Raw genomic sequence first — 9,100 nt, forward strand, 5'->3', positions numbered from 1 at the left:
CTAATTATGATGCTATAATTCTCATTAGCCAACGCCCAGCGTAGTGCATTTTTGTTTAGTAAATCGCCCCAAACTTTAATGGTATGTAAAGACCACCTTGTGACATTGATTTTGTGAAGAATAGATTAGTACTAATAGATTTAACATCATATTGGTAATATATTAATGTAATATACCTAGCATCCATTATAACAATCTTCCTGAATGTACCCCACATTGTGCGATGGATTGTATCCAAGTGGACTACAATAGCCATAATGTCTACAAAAAGCACAATTTAATATGGATTAATACTCAATTTTGTGTAAAGGAATTTTTAATAGGCTTATTAGATCGATATATTCTTACCAACTAAAGTCCTGTTTGGCAGCTCGGCAATATCATCAAGGTTCAAGAATATATGTTTTGGAAATGGCGGCATTTGAACTGGGACAGCGTATGGCTCTACGACAGTTTGGTGGGTGAAATACAACTCCATGGTACCATTTAGATGTCGAAAATTAAATGCACCCGGATTAAGACCAAACCATACGTTGTGCATCTTGTAGACATGCTTTTCATGGAGCAAACTGTTGAAGTATTTGACTATCTCATACCGATTTGCAATGGCCTCGATCTTGGCTCCCTAATTTGATTTCAGCACAAAATAGATTGTGGTAAGAACATTATATATAGTTATGTAAATGATACCTAGAGAGGGGTTGTCTTACATTGATGTCAGATAAAATGTAATGTTGCCTGTCACGATAACGTGGTTCAATCGGGAATTTAACTTCAACTCGAGCGACAATACTATACTTCCGTTGTACCCCATAAAAATCTTCATCGCTATAGTCATCGAACAACCTGAAGCTATATTACACATGCAATTAAATAACGTTCATAGATTTGATAGCGAAATCTTGTGTTAAATATTGTTTATAATATAACTTACTCAGGCATCCTGTTTTTCTTGTCCAATGCAACTCTTTCACGGTTCAATACGGTTGGCTCCATCAAAACCTATTACCAGTTGAAAATATTTTAAACTAAATTGTAAAATAGTCCAATGCATTGATATAGCACGGCATAGGAGCAGTGTGGGTTGTTTGGTTGAGCACTTATTTTGGACTGTAGGTGTGACTGTGATTAAGGCTTGTAGTTCACCAGTATGCAGCTCATGCAGAGGTGGATGGCATGCATGATAGCGTATGACGGATTTGTATTGCCCAGTAGGTGCTTAAGTACGGCGTCTGCAGCTCATACTAAATACATTTGATGACACAATGCCTAAAACCTTACTGGCAGTTGAAAAGAACAGACCTAATATAGTGGTGAGTTTTTAGCCATTCCAAATAAACCAAACAAGGTAGATTGATAATTTCCCCCGCCGCGAACGCCGTAATCCCCGCCCGCCCTCCGCAATCCGCCTCGGGCCGCGCTGATGATGCGCTCTTATTTGCTGCCGCACCCTCAATCGTCCCAATCCATCAGTCGTCCTCTCGCGAGCCAGAGCCATGGAGAAGAGCCGGGTGCTGGTGGTGGGCGGCACTGGGTACATCGGGCGGCTGTTTTTGTCATGCTCGCCTCGGCTCTGGGATTCGGATAGGTGGTCTGGTATGCTGTAAATTTATCCAGCATAACGAGCAAAAGCTACCGGCGTACGTGTAGTCCTGTAATCCTACTGCGTGTCTTATGAACATAATGAATTTACGGCCAATCAAGTATTCTGCTCAGACAAGTATTTTTTTTTGCATTATTTTCTTCTTCTGCTGGGCGAGAAAACACGTAACATCCTATAATGCAATATTAGAGGAGGTTACGTTCAGAGAACAGCCAACTATCAGAGGAGTGTTCTGTCATGTGTTTGGTCAAATCACCAAACAGCAGTACTTATAACAGTAATCTGAGGATATAATGTATCCTTATATAGTTTTCTGATTGGCTTGTCAGTCCAAGGACTCATTAGTTTACTTCTCACTATTTCAGGGTGCATGGTAGTTTAAACTGAAGCATAATGATACTCTGCCAGCAGACTACCATCAGAAACTTGGGCTTGGTAACGTCACAGTCTGAGCAGTGAAAGCGGACAAACAGAATCGTTGCTTCCGCAGCGGAGGTAATCTAGCTGAGGTTGTATATTGTCAGGTTGGTTATATATCACTTTGACATGTGTGTGTTTTGTGTTATTTTATATCGAGGTTTGTTGTGTGTGTCTTGACTCTCGATTAAGGATCCAAACATGGGTAGAGTGAAGAATCCTTTTTTTTTGCTGGTGACCTAGTGTGCATCATGAATTATTCCTAGATTACTACTGTTTTTATTTTTAAAAAATGGTTTGCAAACACAAACTCCTATGATGCAGCAGTATTAGAGGAGCCGTTCATATCTCTGCATCAAGTTAAATAATCTGTACAGTTCTGCTACTCTCAGAGAATAGGGAATAGCCAAATATTAGAGGAGGTGTCACTGCTACTTTCAGATAAGTTTATTACTTCTTACTATTATAGGATGCATGGTAATTAAACTGGAGCATAATGATGCTACTCTGCCAGCAGACTACCATCAAAAAACAAAAACTTGGGCCTGGAAATTTAGACCCCCTTAGTTCGAACATTATGTATACTGAGTATTAATTTCTTGCGCTCTCTCATGCTTGTTCTAATCTATTTGTTCGCGGTTTTATCTTTTGTTTGTGTTTATGATATAAACACTGCTAGATAAAATGGACGTAAACAGCAAAGTGGCTTCATGGAAGCGTGGTGGGCCCATAACCCACAGGTCCCAGGATCGACTATCAGCTAGCACCAAAGTCTGGCTGTCTCTGCGAATTGCTTGACAGCTTATACACGCATGAGTCAAGTATCAGTTTTTTTAACACAAAGTCAAGTCCAGTTTCTTAATCATGAACCTCAGGGACAGCAAGGAAAAACTTGCCTGCAGTGCCCTTGATTATGAACAGGAGCTGGAGACTGCCAGGACCATCTCCAGTGTTGAGAAGAGCTACGAGCTGCCCGATGGCCAGGTTATCACAATCAGTGCAGAAAGGTTTAGGTGCCCTGAGGTTCTATTCCAGATATGTGGGTGTGTTTTGTGTTATTTTATATCGAGGTTTGTTATGTGTGTCTTGACTCTCGATTCAAGATCCAAACCGTGCTTTGTTATTTTCCTAATTTTTGTGCTAGGCTTGTTCAGATCCAGGAACCTGCGTCAACAAAAAATCGTGGGATTTAACTTGCTCCGCAAATATAAACGAAGGGAGGCACTTCACTCACAAGTACCACTAATAAGAATTGAGAGTTCATGAGACTAATAAAAGGAGAAAAAATGTCAACTACACATTCATGCTATTTAATTGCTGAATGAAATATTGATCCATACTTGGAAAGTGCAAGGTTGTACCTCATTGGTGCAGATCAAGTGTCCTCGAACATTTGCTAGCCTTGAAGCCATTAATGTTTGGTACTATGTTTTATCTACATAAAACATAGCCACCTTTTATTAGTCTCCCAAGTACCATAAGATTGGCTAAAGGCTTCATTGTATAATCAAGACAGAAAGTGTATAGCCACCTAATGTCTACAAACTATAAAGAAGAAACTGTTTTGGATGCATTTTTTAGAACAACAACACGTCATTGTGAGGTTAGGGTCGTCTTGGTCGTAGTGGCTAAGATGTCCCATAAAAGACATTAGATATGTAAGCAATGTATCTGTAAGCAATGTATCTGTAAGCAATGTATATCATTAAAATTAAAAGGCGTAGTGAATATGTACCAAGCGGGCTTAGCTGAGCAGAAGATATTGAAGTCTCATCTGTCTTTTCACAGCATTTGTCATGAAACCCTGTACATTGCAATCACCTTAATGAGATGATGACAGTAGAAAATGAGTACAACTTTTTGTCGAATATTTCATCAGTGTCTCTCATCATCAGAAATCATGACTACACAAGGTTAGCACACCACCAGCTCTCAGCCGACCAAACCCAAAGAAGTTGCTCCTATTTCCATGTGCGATGTAGGTAACCGATGCAGTATTTGGTGGGAATAGGAGAAAATCTAGGTTACCTTGATGGGGAGAACGGTGCCTCGTTGGATTGGTCGCCCGCGCGGACCTAGAGGTGGACGTGGGTGGAGAGGAAATAGGGTGACCGCTTGAGCATCTCCACGAGCTGCTTCCTGTCGGTGGTGAGGAGCTGTCGGTGGGCGACTCCGTTCCCTGGCACAACGCTCGACGATGACCTTGTCGTCCTCCCCCATGTCGGAAATAGGATGAAGAGTGGGCGTGGGCGCGCGGAAGAGGATGAAGATGGGGATGGCCACCAAACGCAGATCTGACCTGACCCAAGTGCGGACGGCGGCGGAGATCACGAGTGAGGGTGGTGAAGACGCGGCGGCGGAGATCACGGGCGAGCGTGGGCGGGGGCGCGCGGATGAGGACGGGGAACAGCACGGTGGCCCAAATTCTCAGCAGAATAGGTCCGGTGTTGTTAAGATCAATTGATATCGCTCAAAATTTCCCAAAAATGTAAATAGATTTACAGTTTAGTAACTCACAGGTTGGTGCGTTTGCAGAAATCAACTAAACTACAGTTTTCCTAAACCCAACTGAGTAGCAATGAAACTTGTAAAGCAAAACATGACAGAGAAAACATGTGCTATACTCCTGTAAATGCAATGAAGCACGTGTCTAGACCTTGTGAACCTGAAACTCCAATTTTTTTTCTAGTGTTTGGGTTTAGTAGAACAGAGGACTGGACTTGGAGTCAATATAAGGCAAACAAATTCATGGATTCATCAACCTCTCTCTGCATGTACACAATAAAACAAAATCAAGCGCGTCTCCAAATCTCAGCATAATTCTAACAATTCCGCACCGACTGTACAACTCCCCGTACAAAAAAAAACTGCATCCCCGAGTCCCACGAACGAATCCGAAAACCTAAGCCCTGCCCAGCCCCAGGCAGGTTCGACGGGGAACAGCAAAGCTGTCGAGGCGAATCGGAATCGCGGCGGGGAAGGAGACGGGCAGGCTTACCGAGTGGTATCCGCCGTGGTGGGCAGGCGCGTCGCTGCGGGCGTCGTCGCCATCTTCATCGGCGTCGTCCTCTATCTCGTGGTGGTGGTGCGGGGGTGACTGCAGCTGTTGCTGCTGGCCGTCGTCCTCATCGACGACGTCGTCGTCCGCATCGTCCTCGTCCTCCGACTGGTCTCCGAATAGGTTCTGCATCATCTGGTTCCACGTCTCCTCGTCCGCGTCTCGCTCCCCGCCGCCGCCCGCCATCGCCGCCGCCGCCGACTCCGCCTCTCGTCCACCTCACCGGCGCGTCCAAGCGTTGTTTGCGAGGATCACGGGCGAGCGTGGGCGGGGGCGCGGGGATGAGGACAGAGGGATGGCGAGGTCGGAGGCAACCGGAGGAGGAGGTGGTGCCGTGGTGGTCGGTCTCCACGCCCGCGCCCGTGTGCGTGGTGTCGAGGAAGAGGGGAGCGGAGGCTAGGGTTGCAGGGTGGGCGAGCGAGCGCGGTTTGAGCGGGGGCGGGTGAGCCGGTGAGGCGGGGGGTCGGGGCGCACGAACGGACGTGGGATGTTGGCGGATCAGGCGGGGCGACGAAGCGCACGGACGGACGGTGTAGATTTGATGATATAGATGGACGGCGTAGATTTATGGAAGGCAGAACCAGGGGAGGCAGCCTACCCCTTAGAGCCTTAATAGGTAGTATAGATTGGATTAGCTGTAACGATTCCTAGTGCATCCATACGAGCTGGATATTGAAGACCGGTATTGATGCGTGTATCAATACCGGTTTTAAAACAACCGAAACAAATGTTGACCGGTGGAAGTCTAATTTTCTGGTAGTGCAAGAACCACACTACTTGCTATTTATATGATGTGGCACGCTATATTCTCGCGTCGGCATGGAGCGTGGTCTCTTCCGACCGGAGAGCGTAAGGCTGTCCGTGGTGAGGTGCTGTAAACCGAACGCTATAACACTACTAGATATCTAGTATTGAACGGGGCACCTTGCGAACGACTCTAAACATAGAGCGGTAATGAGAAAACTCCATTTACAGCGCTGTCTCACTCCAAACATCTCTCGTCTCTGAACTGGTAGTACGCGGTAGATTTGTGGAGTGAGGTGAAAAGAAATAATATAATACATGGTAGTTGTTGATATATGTTTGAGATATATAGTAAACATGACTGCGAAGGACTATAGTATAGGGTAGATATTTTTATTGACCACGATAGAATATCTTTTTTAGAGTACAAATTTAAAGTGATATGAGAGCGGATAGTCTGACGGTGAGCACTAGCATTAATTCATCATTAAACATATCATTTAATCAGCACAAGCATTTTTAGGGTATGGAAGATTTTGTTTGCAAAAAAGTTAAAAGTTTGCACATGTCACGGTGATAGTAATAAAGTGAAACTCTATAACAATGTCAAACTTGAATGTTTGTTAAAAAAGTGAGGTAAATAATTATAAAATACTATTTATTGTCCAAAAATATAAAATAGTGGAAATAGAGAACTCATATGGTTTATTGACTTGATCCGTGGCTAAAAAAATAAATAAAATGTTTAGGTTAAATTCTGGTGGCGTATTTTGAAGCATCTCATTTCCTCAGCATCAAGTTGAACCTCAAATCTGAAACTGATGTGGCATCTAAAAACTCCAAAGTCCAAACTCGCACATTTTCCTCAGCAGCAAGGATTCGGAGCCAGCCGGTCGACGTCCCCGGAAACGAGAGAGCAGGGCATCCCAATTCGTCCTCCTGCGAGAGCGAAGGCCGTTACTGCCGTGCCAAAATCGCGGATCCATCTCTCAAGAGAACGGCCACTTTACCGGCGGCGCCGGCCATCTCTCAACCTCCTCCGAGCGAAGCGTGCGGGCCGGGCAGCGAGTACGACTCCGATCAAATAGAGAGTCCGTTTTCCAGACGTTGGAACGTATAGATAGCATCCATCTACTCGTTCAAATAGCGAGTAGATCCTGGTGCCATAGCATCCAGATCCATCTACTGGTCATAGCCATAGCATCCAGATCCAAACATCATGGCGTCTTGGCTGCCGGACCACCTCGTCGAAGAGATCCTGGTGCGCCTTCCCCAAGACGAGCCCGTGCACCTAGCGCGCGCTAGCCTCGTCTGCAAGTCGTGGCGCCGCGTCCTCTCCGACCACGACTGCTTCCTGCGCCGCTGCCGCGGGTTCCACGGCGCGCCGCCGCCGCCGGGCTACTTCCCGGTCAACCGCTGCTACGGCAACGACGCCATGCAGTTCGTCCCCGCGACCTCCACCGCCTCGCCCGTCCGCACGCCCGCGGTCGACCACAGCCACAGCCACAGACGCTGGTCAGCCATCGACTGCCGCCACGGCCGCGTGCTGATCCACTACGAGGACGACTGGTCAAGGAGGGGTTTCATCGTCTGGGACCCCCTCACCGGCAGCCAGCAGCACCTGAGCATGCCCCGCGCTAGTTACCCGTCCTACTTGTCCGTGTGGTGCTGCACCGGGGCTGTGCTGTGTGCCAAGGACGACGGCTGCGACCACCTCGACTGCCAGGCCGCCGGTCCGTTCCGCGTGGTCTGCGTGGAGACCAACCTTCGGAGCCCTGTATTCGCCTGTGCGACCAGCTACTCGTCGCTGACCGGCGCGTGGAGTGCTCCCGCGCCCAACCATGACAACCACGCCGTCAACTACTACTGCTTGAGAGACCATGGCAAACACAGCCTTCTTGTTGGTCATGTCTTATACTTCCTCTTCCAAGATGACCAAAGCATCCTCAGGTATAGATGGCCAAACGAGCCGCTCGGCCCGGCACGGCACTAAGCACTATTAGGCACGACACTATTAGGCACTATTAGTAATCGTGTCGTGCCGTGCCGGCACTAGTGCCTAACCAGCGGCCCAGGCACTACACTATAGTGCCTAATCGTGCCGTGCCGGCACTATACGGCACTAATATCTAATAGTGCCCGTGCCAGCCCAGGCACTATTTTATTTTAAAAGATAAAAAAATATAGAAGATCTTTAAGATTATATATATGATTTTAAAACTCGAATATTTATATCATTATAAAGTGAATTCATTATGTGTAAATCACAACAAATAACAATGTACAACCACATACACATATCACAATCACATTTATAAACCACATGTTGGTCTAAGTCGTGCCTAACCGTGCCGGCCAATTAATCGTGTCGTGCTCGTGCCAGCCCATCGTGCCGGGGTGGCGGCCCAAGCACGGCACTAGACTCGTGTCGTGCCGGCACTGGCACTATATGAATCGTGCCCGTGTCGTGCCGAAGCACTATGGGCCGTGCCGTGCTTAGTGCCGGCCCATTTAGCACGGCCCGTTTGGCCATCTATATCCTCAGGTATGACCTGGGTAGGCACTGGCTATCTGAGATCAACATGCCGCCAGCTATGTTCAACGCAGCTCTCATGACGGCGGAGGACGGCGGCCTTGGACTCGCCGCCCTGCCCAAAAATCGCATCCATTTATGGTCACGACATGACGACGATGGTGGATGCTGGGTGGAGCAGGGTCATCGAGCTTGAGACGTTGCTCCCAAGACGTATGCCAAACATGCACTATCGAGTGGTTGGCTCCGCGGAGGGCACAAACACTCTTCTCGTTAACGTATCTAATACAATCTTCATGCTTGACGTCAAGTCAAAGAAAATGAGCAAGTTTAGCAAAAGAAAGAGCGGCCACTTTGATTACACCTTACCTTACCTGAGATTCTACGCCCCAAGCTAAAGGTATAGTAGTAGCTTTGCATGTGTGCCCATGTATTCTCTACATATATATACCAAATATTTGTAGAATGCATGCATGGTCATAATATGTTTACTCTGGTGTATCTTTTCAGATCTTGCAACTTGCAAAGGGTGAACTGCCATCGACATGAAGATGCAATGATCCGCCTTTCCATGATCCGGCCTGCTGCTATATATATAGGATGCTTGAGCAAGAAAAGGGTCGGTTTTTATGGCCAATAGATATGCTTGACCAACAGTACTAGTTTCAATACCGGAAACACAGCTTCTTTGACAAGTGTTTGACGCACTCGACAAAGACTTTACCCAGTGTGACACTCGGTAAAA

The 9,100-nt window shown here is 46.6% G+C and overlaps 1 long non-coding RNA gene and 1 pseudogene across 1 annotated transcript; one reads left to right on the forward strand and one right to left on the reverse strand.

The window, feature by feature from the left end:
• Positions 1-3: 3 nt before the first annotated feature.
• Positions 4-651, reverse strand: LOC111591324 (uncharacterized). The gene is made up of 3 exons (XR_002750491.1): positions 349-651; positions 177-261; positions 4-96 (listed from the first exon to the last, which is right to left on the reverse strand). It is a non-coding gene; the product is annotated as an uncharacterized lncRNA (long non-coding RNA).
• Positions 652-7,041: 6,390 nt separating this feature from the next.
• On the forward strand, positions 7,042-8,753 carry LOC103655878 (uncharacterized; annotated as a pseudogene).
• Positions 8,754-9,100: the final 347 nt, after the last annotated feature.

This window comes from Zea mays, chromosome 4, assembly GCF_902167145.1.
Source record: "Zea mays cultivar B73 chromosome 4, Zm-B73-REFERENCE-NAM-5.0, whole genome shotgun sequence".
NCBI classification, from domain to species: domain Eukaryota; kingdom Viridiplantae; phylum Streptophyta; class Magnoliopsida; order Poales; family Poaceae; genus Zea; species Zea mays.